This window comes from Rhinolophus sinicus, chromosome X (assembly GCF_036562045.2).
Source record: "Rhinolophus sinicus isolate RSC01 chromosome X, ASM3656204v1, whole genome shotgun sequence".
Classification (NCBI taxonomy): Eukaryota; Metazoa; Chordata; class Mammalia; order Chiroptera; family Rhinolophidae; genus Rhinolophus; species Rhinolophus sinicus.
In genome coordinates, this window is record NC_133768.1 from 18163039 (window position 1) to 18175287 (window position 12249).

The 12249-nt window shown below is 39.5% G+C and overlaps 1 long non-coding RNA gene across 1 annotated transcript in view; it reads right to left on the reverse strand.

Moving 5' to 3' along the window:
- LOC141569541 (uncharacterized) overlaps positions 1-2518 on the reverse strand; it is a 742180-nt gene extending 739662 nt beyond the window's left edge. The window contains exons 1-2 of the long non-coding RNA XR_012493260.1: positions 2399-2518; positions 560-679 (exon numbers count right to left, since the gene is read on the reverse strand). This is a non-coding gene — a long non-coding RNA (uncharacterized LOC141569541). The remainder of the gene's footprint in view (positions 1-559; positions 680-2398) is intronic.
- Between the last annotated feature and the right edge of the window lie 9731 nt (positions 2519-12249).

Consider the following 12249-nt stretch of genomic DNA (forward strand, 5'->3'; position numbering starts at 1 on the left):
TTATTTTTCTAAACTGATACTTTAAATTAAGGAAACTGTCCAAAGTCTTTATCCTGACATCTGTGGGATCATAGGATCAAACTGAATCACTCTAATATATGTCCACCCTTCAAATATCTCTTGTTAACTCTATCTATTCAGGCCATTAGATCTTCCTAAAAATCAGGAGACATTTTTCAGTGTAATTTGGTTTCTCCTACATTGACTTCCTCTCAATGTATCTAGTGAGAATAATAGTAATTGATAGCAATAATAATAGCATCTGCAGTACACATTAAAATTGACAAAAAGCTATCACATACATTATCAATTTATAATACTTGGTAATACTTTAAATAATCTGTTTCTTTCTGTGTTCTGTGTGGCATTTGTAAAATTGTAATTTCCCAGCTTCCTAATGTTTCCTGGACTAACACAGTTCTACTCACTAATTACATACAATAGTATGCATTACAATATATTTTGTCCATAAAATATGGATGTATTTTACCAGAAGAGCAAAAGTATCAATTATGTCTAACAAAAATTTAACTTGCAATATATTTTTCAATACACTCACCACATTTCCAGCTTCCTTTTTAGAATCCTTTGTTTCTCTTATCATTTTCAATACGCCCCATTCTCTTCTCCAGTAGTATCAAGTTTTCATGTTTCCAGCCTCTGGTTTGAAATGCATGGCCTGCAAACGTTTCAAATAAAGCAGAACTATAGAAAAAATATTAAATTATACAGATGAGGTTACCTTTGGGTGGTATGATTACTATCTCACTTGTGTTCATTCGGGTTTTCCAAAATTTTTTAATGGAGCATATAATTCATTTTGTAAGTAGAGGAAAGTAAAAAATAAATAATTAAACACAAAGCACTTCTTTTAGCCACTTAGCTTTTGGTATATAATTACATATAAGATTGGTCTGCGTTCATTTTGGTCTTAGCAGTTTCTTGCCCTCAACTTCATATTGAAAAGGAGTGATACAGCAAAATGCACTGCAGCGAGCAGAATTCTTTCTCCTCCAAAGAAGACTGTTTAGAAATGAACATCTTTCTGAGGCACCTGTTTCCTTTCAATGGGGATGACAGATAAAGTTTGACTGAGAGAAATGCCAATCTGGTCATGAGGTAGATTGATGAACTTTCTAATGTTTCTTTCCTGACAGTAAATCTCAAGTTTTACTCCTATGCTGAGCAAAATATTTTTAGAAATATCATTTGTTCAATAGAGATTATGCATTTTACTACTTCTTAGAGCAAACCATTGATCTCTATCACCGTGGCATTAGGTAGGCCTCACAAATCATCCAGGCATCTGCCCTCGGCCTCAAATAAATCACTGACAAAGCAGTAAAGAAAAGGGAAATGCCAATCAGAACTAGGGAGTCAAGAGGAAAAGATTTCGCAGTATCTCTATTTACAACATTTCCTTTCTCTTAAAGACTTTGGTTATTTTAATTTATTTTGCAATTTCCTCCTGAGAACCTCTCTCATGAAATACATTTCAGCATGGTACAAATTTCCCAGCAGATATTTTTGAGTTCTTGAAAAATTCTATGCAAACTCATGCTAAATATCATCCACAGTGAATTTTAAAATAATAGGTCAACCAATAATAAACAAAATGCATGAACTTTACATATATGTATATATACACATACATACATCAGTATTTATTGATTCAATTTTAAAGTTCCTATCTTAAAAAATTATCAATTCTCCAACCTATCAATTCTCATCTACTTTGTTTACATTCATTTTATTGTCAGGGAAGCCAAGGTGAAATCCTTTAAACACAGATTAACTCCTTTCAAGTTCCTTAGGTTTATCTCTCAAATGCTAGAGACTTCCCTTCTCGGCAAATTAAATTTCTCCCACCTTAATTCCACACGGTTTTTCTCTCCTGAGACCAGAGAACACTACACTTCTGGGGTTTTCTCAGCACAAATGAAAAAAATAGGGAGAGATGCAGGCCCTCAAACCCAGGACCCATGCACGATTATGTCAAGGTTGGCCCAGCTTCTACAGTAGCTTCTGTTCCTAACAATGGAGATAACCGCTATCTTGCCTTGAGAAAGAGTTTGGCTATAGGAAAATAATGGATTTAGGATCTGTTCAGAACCTAATTCTAATAATCTCACTTAAATACAGTTCTTTTCTTTTTATAATATCTCCACAGAATCCCACAGTAACTTTATTCCCAGCCACATAAAGAAAGGCAGAAAAGAGAAAAAGGGAATCAAAACAAGTGATATCCACAAATCAGAAAAAAAAAAAAAATTCTGATTAGTGAAGGGAAAATTCCTATTGCAGTGGTATTTGAACTAGGGTAGGATAAACTGCTATAACAAATAGTCCCCAAAATATATCATGATTAAGGCACAATAGAAGTTTATTTCTTGCTCACATAATAGTCCAAAGTGTGTTTCCTGGTCAGTGGGTGGCTCCTCCCCCATATGGCAATTCAGGGATTCAGACTCTTCATATCTTGTGGCCCTGGCATCCCCAGGGCTTTGTAGTTATCTGCATTCAGCTGACAAGGAAAAAGAATACAATGGAGCTGCCTGCTTAGGGGAGGAATTAACAAGTATTTTCTACTCACAATCCATTGGTGAGAACTAACCACATGACCATACTTGACTGCAAGGGAAGTTGGGAAATGTAATCAAGTGGTGTGCTCTAAAGAAAAGGAAAAAGAATTTGTTACAGTCATTATATCTGCTATAAGTGGTCTGCATCTACCTGTTTTATTCATTTTTGAACCCTAACATTTTTCCACAATACCTAACATGTTAGACATTTGATAAAATGCTGGATGAATGTTGCAAGTCAGAGAGTGAATCACTGTGATAGTTCATTAGATTATTTATATTTTATATATAGTATATTACTATATTTCAATATAATTTTATACTTTTAATACTTAATTTAATATTTAGGCAGTGTAAAACTTAGTCTTCCCTATTTCAAAATTCCAATTTCATACATGATTCAAAGTCTTCCTCCCATCCAGGCTGACCAGTGGCTTCAGAGACTTGGAATGGGGGTCAGACCAAAGTGAGGAATGATGCTCTCTCACACACTGTCCTCTTCTCTCAGAGTTAAAGTGGAGGGAGAAGAGAATGAATTTTTTTCATGCCTTCCCTCTGCTTTGTTGATTATAATTTACAGTTCCCTTATGTGGTGGTGGTGAGGTAACCATCCCTTTTCTATTGGTGTCCCTGTTGTCCTCTATAATACAAATTTCCCTGGCTTCCCTCTCTGAGGCAGGAATTTAAAATATTAGCTCTCTGAAGAGGGCAAGCACATTGGTTCTTCAGAGGACCAATGGGAGGCCTCCCTTAAACAGTTCCCTGGAGTAGAAGACACCGCTAAATTTGGCCTCTTTGTTACCCCTCTTCAGCAACCTCCCTATAGTGACACGCTGATGGGACACCTTCCTCCATGGAGATGGCAGCCATCTTGGGGGATAAAAACAAGAGTTTACATTCTTGCCACCTTCTGTGGTGTCCACTCAGGCACAGGAAAGTCCCACACTCTTGTCATGCCAAAGGGTAGGAATGCTGGCTGCACCTGGCACTCTGCCTCTCCCAGCCATTACCCTGTGCCCCAGAATCATCATCCCAGAGCATCAGGTACTCTGCTGGCTGCTGGCTCAGCAATCTTGGTTCAGGAGATAATCTTACTTTCAGATTTGAGGTGGAGAGGTTGTGACAGTTCTGTCACCCTCAATCGTATAGAAGGAGTAGATAAGTTGAATGCTCCATAGGGAGGGGAGGGGGAAGAGATGATTACCACTCCATAAATCTCTAATCCCTCCCCAAATATGGTCCCATATCCTACAGCCACATTTTACTTGATGGAGGGGGAAGCAAGCAAATAGATGTGGGGCATTGGTGCCTATTCTGCTGAAATGGTGTCTCTCAGCGGGTAGACTCTAGAAGGAAATGACTGTTCCTACAGATTGGTAATTCTCTGAACTTAAAACACAGTGGACTTGGTGTTTTTTGTTCTCAGATGTGAGTTCTAGTCAAAATTCCGGGAAAAAAGCCTACTTTGCACTTTACACCATGACTCTGAAATAATTTCTTTATGAACTGAAGCTTTGACATTTTGGAGCATTGAACTTGATTTCTGGCTGCCTAATCTGTGGGGTATCTCCAAGGGAAAGATATCAATCCCATATCAAAAAATGTAAGTATTCTGTACAGATAATTCCTACCATCCCATCCAGGAAAATAGCTGACCTTTGGACATACAACCCTACAAGAAGCAAAATCTAGAGTATTTTTACTAGAGATGTTTGTTTATTTTTAATCTAGAATAAACATAGAAAAGGCTATGTGTAATCCATAGAGCATATGCCTAGAAAATATCATTGAACTGAGCTAAATTATTTGGAAAAAATGCAACTTTTAATTGCTCTATATAATCTGACTATAAACACGTCCCCTGCAGCTCTTTGAGAAGATATTTGCTAAAAAAATGTGTGCTAATACTTTGCTCCAAAATCAGGTCTGGAAAACCACAAATGAGGTCCAGAATTTGAGGTTCTAATCAGAATTTCTTTGGGAAGTGCCCATGTTGTAGAGTAATGTGGAATGGGCTAGACAAACACACCCCTTCCACATACACATACACATAATATATGAATCTATATACTCATATTAACAATAGTTCTCTAAGTGGTAGAATTCTGTTGTTTTTGAATTTTATTTTGTACTATATTATATCTTATAAATTTCTATAGTGAATATGTAATAGTAATATGATGAATGATAATATTTTTTTAATTCTTACATCTGCCAGTCACTATGAAATACTTCCTTAATATACCTCATTTAAACATCAAAACAGAACAATAAAGGAGAAACTGTTATTAACTTCATATTATAGATGGGAAAACCAGAACTTAGAGCTTTTTCATTGCACAGCTGGAAAAGATGAAAGAGGCAACAGGTGGCAAAGTCAAGATGAGTCCATGTTTATCTGAATCTACATTTGTATTCTTTCCACTGCACCATGTGACATTATTGATGTGGCAGAACCTTAGACCACAGAGCAGAGGTGGCTTAACCATGATCAACATGTCCACGTTTAGTCTCATGAGGTAGGATGTAAAATGGTGCTCTCCATTTGAGGGTAAAATAGGAGGTAGGCAGAGGGGACACAAACCAGGTTTCTGAAAAGTTGGCTTTGTTGCCACTACAAAGCATACAAAACAATATGGAGTGAAGGGAGATAAATCATTTGGGTATATACTCAAGACTATACTAAAGTTCAGCTATGGATGGGAGGCCAACAATTCAGGAAAACTCACCTACCCAGAGGTCTAACTTGCAGCAGCCACAACCACTTGTAACCCAGGGGGCTTCAAAATTAGTTTAAAGGACTTCAGTGCAGCACAGTTGCCCCCAAAAGCTATAAATTTAATAATATTAGTAATATACAGAGATACCACTGGTCTCCTCCAGATGACCATACGTGTGAAAAACAGCAGTGGATTAGATACAGAACACACTAATAGCTACAGAAAGTCTATCAGGGTGAGGAACAAGAGATTAAGCAGAGCAGTTGGCTGACATTCCATGATTGGGGTCACCTGAGTCCTCAATGTTTCAATAGCCCCTAAAAACATCACTGTGTGGCAGCACAATAAAGAAACATTAGAACAATAAAGGACATTAGAGGTCATTGGAGGTCACCTAGACTCCTTATTTTACAATTGAGTTGATGAAGTGCCAACACTATTGCTGCTCATAATTACAATCCCGAGTCATTTAAATATAATGGCATTTATTGCTTTCAACAAACAAAAAAACAAAAACTTATCAACACAGACAACAGTTTAGTGGTTACCAGGGGGTAAGAGGGGAGGGGGATGGTAGAAAAGGGTAAAGGGGGTCAACTATACGGTGATGGAAGGAGAACTGACTCTGAGTGGTGAGCACACAATGTGATATATAGATGATGTATTACAGAATTGTATTCTTGATACCTATGTAATTTTACTAACCAATGTCACCCCAATAAATGTAATAAAAATTAAAATGTAAACTTATAAACACATAAACTTATATTTTCTGAAAAATGGTCTTTTGTGAAACATCTCTTTCTCTGATGAGGTCAGATATATCAGTCATTATGGTAAAACCAGATAATAATATTAGCAGAGGACATTTGGTTTTTTTTTTCAAAGTCTACCATCTCTTTTCATCTTCAAACCCTTCCTATGAAATTGTCAAGATATATATTTGGTACAATTATCCTCACTTTATAGAGTTATCTCAGTGAAGTCATGTAAGGTTGGCAGACCCACTGTTAAAACCTGAATCTCCTAACTCACAGCCCTAGGCACTTTCTTCTAGGTTTCATTGCCTAATAGTTTCTTCTGAGGAGTGATGCTAGAGAAACAAAAAGGTAGCTAAGAACTGCTGGCATTTTGATACCATTTCTATATCCATTCTTTCAACAAATATTCATGAAGCATCTGAATCAGTTAGCCATGGCCACACCAATACTCCCAAACTACCCCAAACGAAGTGGCTTTACACACCAGTCATTACAGTCTCACACATCTGTGTTGGTTGAGGGGCAGATGAGCTCAGATGAGCTCTGCCAGGCAACTCTGCTGGTTTCAGCTGTGGACTGGCTGCTCTGGCCCCGGCTTGGCTGAGGCACGCCACCTCTGCTCCATACGTCTCTCATCCTCCTCCGGGGGCTGAGAGGGAGCCCAGTCATACGCCTCTCATGGCAATAGCAGAGGTACAACAAGATGAGCCTCATTTTCAAGTGCTTTCCAAGCTTTCAATCTGCCCTCCAAGCCTTTTGACCTGCTAATATTCCACTGACCAAAGCAAGTCACATAGCTAAACTCAAAGCCAAGAAGCAGGAAAATAGTCTGCCTCTTTAACGGGACAAACTGCAAAGTCAGATGGCAAAAAAATGTGACTATGGGAGGAGTGAAGAATTGGACCCATTTATGCAGTCGACCACAGCACCTACCATATTCCAGGCACTGAAGAAACAATGCTGACCATGACAGAAGCTGGCCTCCTGGAGGTTACACTCAAAACCTGATGGTTAAACATCCACCCACAGGAACACCTAGCAGCCTGCTAGAACTGTAATCAAAATCTACTGAAGGTAAATCTGCTACCTCATCATAGTTTGCTTTTCTGGGAGGAATAAGTGCCTTGAGGGATTACGCATTATTTTGAATTCTTTTCACCACTGTATGGCCATGCATTATCAAGATGGTCTCCTATGATATATTTGTCCCAGTGAATAAATGAATTTATTTAAAGAACCAATGAAATAACCCTTCTCCACTCTTTTGGCTATGGGTCTGTGTGAGAATCCATGGGTAGGATGGAAAAATCCTGACTTTTAAGAAACTGAAGATTTGCATTCTGGGGCTCCATCCCTTACCATCATCCTGCTTGTCTCATGAAGTTATTATTTAATTCAAAAGCATTTACTGAGAGCCATCTATGTACCAGGCTCAGTGATGAGGATTTTTCCATCTAATGATTCATTTAATCCTTATGATAACGTTGTAAATCTAGTACAAGATTTATCCCATATTCAACAAATGGTTATTAAGGCACTAATTATACGCCAGGTACTGGGCCCGCCAGGTGAGAGATATATCTATTTCTGGCCCTCTAGAAGCTCACTTTCTATTAAGAGACACAGACCTGTAAACAATAAACAATACAATAAAATATAATGAGGTAAGAGCCTTTATAGGAGACAATGCACTTTAAAACATTATGCAAATATAAGGTATTATAATTAAGCATAGCTGTAGGTCTGAAACACTGCATCAGTTTTCAGAAATGCCTAATTTATCTACAAGGAAATCTGTGGTACTGTGACAATTTGAAGCGGATGGAGGAATACCCTGACCTGAAACTACATGCCACTGTCTCCATCTTTCTGAGAAAATCTGATTAAAAGGACAGGGGGAAGCATGACGTTTGCCAGCCCAGTGAAGAAGTGGCAATCTTTGGGGATTCAAGAGAGGACTGAAGAACAATATACATGCTCAGGACAGGGGATAAGAAAAGAGGAGTAAACATTTCAGAAAAATCCCCTAGATTGAGGGAACTCAGGGCATAAATCTGAAAAATGAAAGTAGAGCATGGAGTGACCTTGTCTGGCATTTGTTCTAATTTCCTTGCCGTGAAATCTACATCTGTGAATTCCAGACACAAAAGAACAGTTTGTTTATAAGCTCCAGCACCTCCCAAGTAATTGTTTAAACAAATAACCAACATAAATATTTATCCTTCTCCCCATAAACTTTTTCTCTACTTCTTTCCATCCTTTCCCAAATATTTCCTAAAGCAAAGCATGCTAATTGCTGGTAGGTACAGGATGACATCAGCCACTGAGTCAGCTTATCTTATCAAAAACTTTCACTGACAAATAGAAAATGTTTTTAATAAAGCTCATAACCTTAGACACAAAAGGAGCTATTTATCACAAATTTAAAACTCCTATAAAGCCAAATCACTGGTGATTAGAGATGTTACTTAGAATATCAGTGCCACAATCGCAGTACTGCCTTCATTAAAAGACTTTGCCAAAGTTATGAAACCTTCATAATTCCATGAAAAATGGGTGTCTCGAACAATACCATGTATAATTAAGCATACATTGCTGTGCGGTTGGAAAATTCCACTGTCACCTACATCAGCCTCCAAGATCAATTTGCATACATGGATCAAGGGGAAACTTACAGCTTTTAAAAGTGAACCAGGATGATTTTAAGACTTTATTAAATCCCTCAAATCAATCGGAATACGAATGTTTTGACTTGTAAACAGTAAAGTATTTTATAAGGGATTATGAGGGAGATGCATTCCTCTATTGCTTGAGTTGAACTTTTCTGATGTGTTCGTTTTCATTCCTTGTCTCTCTCAAGCCTCAATATTCTTGATTCTTGTTCAAATTAATGATATTTTCTAAAGTCAAAATTATAGTATTCTCTTCAACTGAACACGCAAGGCTACAGCGTGTCCTCCAGAAGTGCAGGAGTAGAGAAAATATTACTGACATCACATAGAAACACAAGCCTTCCCATCTTCATTTGGTACAACGTCCTTCCCCCATCAGTGGGGACAGGTAAGGGACAGGCCAGGCTGGGGAGTTAGTTCTTCACGGCCAGGATAGAGGAAAGTAATGGAAAGCACAGACCAGGATAAAGGATGAAGGCCCACTCCTGTTGGTGACAGAGGATCACTGTCACTGTCCTTTACCTATTGTCTCTCAGCTCTAAGCCCTCCTGCCTGTGAACCCGGAGGTAGGACTCTGAAAGCTCCATTTCCCTGGTTCCCTTGCTAGCTGGCTTCCTGTCCAGTTCTGCCAGTAGGAGACTGAATGCGGAGGATCTCCTAGAGGAAACTGGAACATGGGAAGAAGGGAAAAGGGGCTTCCTACTTCTTTCCCAGTTTCTGTCAGTGTCACTCCAGAGGTGAGAGCAGTGGCTGGAGGACCAGTCCCCTGTGCTCCCTCACTCACAGGGCCCTGCTATGCAGGCCACAGATCCACTGGATCACCTCCTCTTGGCCCAGCCCCAGCAGCAGGTTACCTGCTCCACAGAAGCCCAGGCCCAACAGGCTCTGTTTCCCAGCTCCTGGGTTCGAAAACACCGCTCACTTCTCCCTCTTGTCCTACCAGCCCTGGGTCATAACTGCTTCCTGCAACTATTCATCTCTGGCTTCTCCCTTTTGCTCTCTAACCTCCCAACACCCATGGAACCAATTCCTATATTAAATCCTTCATTTAAACTCCTAGTGTAGTTTCTCTTTTCTTAACTAGATCCTGTTAGTCTCAGCAAGGCAGTGACTGTCAATGAAGGGAGAAAGCGGATTTTTCCATTGCTGGTGAGGGATTGGGGAAAGGATCAATATGTTATTTTTAGATGCTGTAGAGGTGATTCTGATAATATCACCTTCCCCTCCCTTATTCTTTCTCCTTCAACTGTAATGTGGTTTCGGGGGGATCGTACAAGGACATACATGTATACCTAAAGATGTCTGCAATGGAAGAGATCTACGAGAGTCCTCCAGGAGTCCCTTTACACGTTAACCCCATAGGTAAATCCACCTATTGCACACGTGTCAATAGTGGTGATTTGTAATGACACTAGACCATGTACGACCATACATCCTTCACTATTCCTTTCAAAGGCTGCCCTCACCTGCCAGTCATCGAAGGGGAATACGAGATACTGACCCTCCTAGGAATGAGAGGTCACACAAGCAATCATGCCTATACCCTGGCATGAGGACACAGTCAAACCCACAGAGAAGCAAAGTAAACAGGACCTTAGCCCAGGGCTTAGGAAAAGGTTCCCAGCCCTCGATATTTAACAACCCCATCATCAACTGCACTTCCCAAACCAAACTGAATACCTTCCAGCCCAGCGTAGATCATAACCCAGAAACGAATTCAAGCTAAAACAATACTTTAGAAAACTGGAAACTCTTTAGTATTCGTTTTTACACATGAATGCCATAATTATATTGTTATATCTGTATGTAGGGTATCTTTATTTCTCTAGTGTTTGGGGTGTGCGATATTTTGATTAAATATCAACCAACGAATATTTCAAGAAATGTAGGAAGATGATTCCCTCATGAAATAACGTTAGTTTTAAAAAAGATCACTTCTAAAAATTAACGCAATGATGCGAGGTGAGCGCTTTAAGCTTGGGCTGATGTTGACTGCAGCATTCAGTCAGCTCCCTTTCTGAGCGTCACTGAGCCCCTCATGCCCAGAGCTACTACGAACTCAAAAAGATGAAGCCAGTCTTTGGCTCAGTGATTTAGAGGCAGTGGGGGGAGTTAGGAATAAATGTTTTGGGTTTTCAGTCAAACCCAAAACAAAGACAAGCCCACCAAAGTAAATTTTTTTTTCTTACACTTCCAGTTGACATTTGTGTGACAGGATAAGGCCTTACTCTGATAAATAACTGTTTGAGTCACCAGCCCCTGCTCCATTTTACCTTTCAGTGGGGGAGGAGAAACACATAAAATCATATAAAGGAAACGGAATCATAAGACAAATGTTTCACAATGGTTCTATTTTACTTACTAATTCCTTAGGCTAGCTGCTGGCTCATCTTAGACTAGAATTAGTCTTTACACCCATCTAATCTCCAACACACATGGTATACATCCCCTTCACATATCTAGAACTCTGCACACCAGTATTTCCCTCCATTATTTACCACTATTCTTCTCAACTCTCCTTCATTATGTGCCTTTCAAGTAGGGCACATAATGTGTAGGGCAACTTGCATTCAGTGTGACAGCTTTTAAAGTTGTATCAAACAGGCAGAAAAAAAACATTTTTGGATAAATTTGTCAGCTTAAATCTGTTCACATTTTTCCTGTCACTTGTTGGAAAGTTGTATATAACTTTCATATATTACATACAAATGTAATTATGCACATTTTTCTGACAATCGTTTTTGTGATGTCTTTGATATTTCTTAAATGTGCCCCTCAAATCCTGCAAGTTTATCTACAGAAAGGGAAGGGAGCTAGTGTTGACTGATGTAAGTGCCAGTGTGCATACAGGATACATTCGTTCCTAAATTGCCTACTTGCTTGTATTTGCTGAAGATATACACATATCCTGAGCATTTAGTGTGCATTATGTGTCCTGTATATCTGTCTGAATTATCACCAATTTGAACTTATATGCCTTCAGCAAAATATTTAACGCTTTTTTTTTTTTGCCACTCCTAGCCATGTGGTCCACACACAGAGATCCTCAGTATAAGAGATAGAGCAGAAGCTGTGAGTACTGGTCCACGTCCTCCTGCCTGTCATTCTCCCGAAAGCCCTCTCTGGCCACAGGAGCATGCTCTGGCCACATGTGGGGCAGGCTAGAAGGGCCCGAAGCTAACACCCTCCCCAGTGGCTACCAACCCATGAAGAATGGGAGCGGGCGGACACACCTCAGCTTCCTCCTCCCTTAGGTGGAACAACTCTGAGGCACGTTGTGCACAATTTCCCAGAGGCTTTCAGCAGGACTGAGGGGCAGCCAACCACAATAGTAACGTTGTCGTTAGCGTGTGTCCATACTGGCTTCCTTCCCTCCACTGTGTCACTTCACCCCTCCCCTCTCAGTGCTTCCTGGGATCACTCTTAAGTAAACTACTTGCATCCATATCTCACCTCAAGGTCTGCTTATGAGGCAACCCGTGCTAAACCACTCAGCAAATGTGTTCAGTGATAT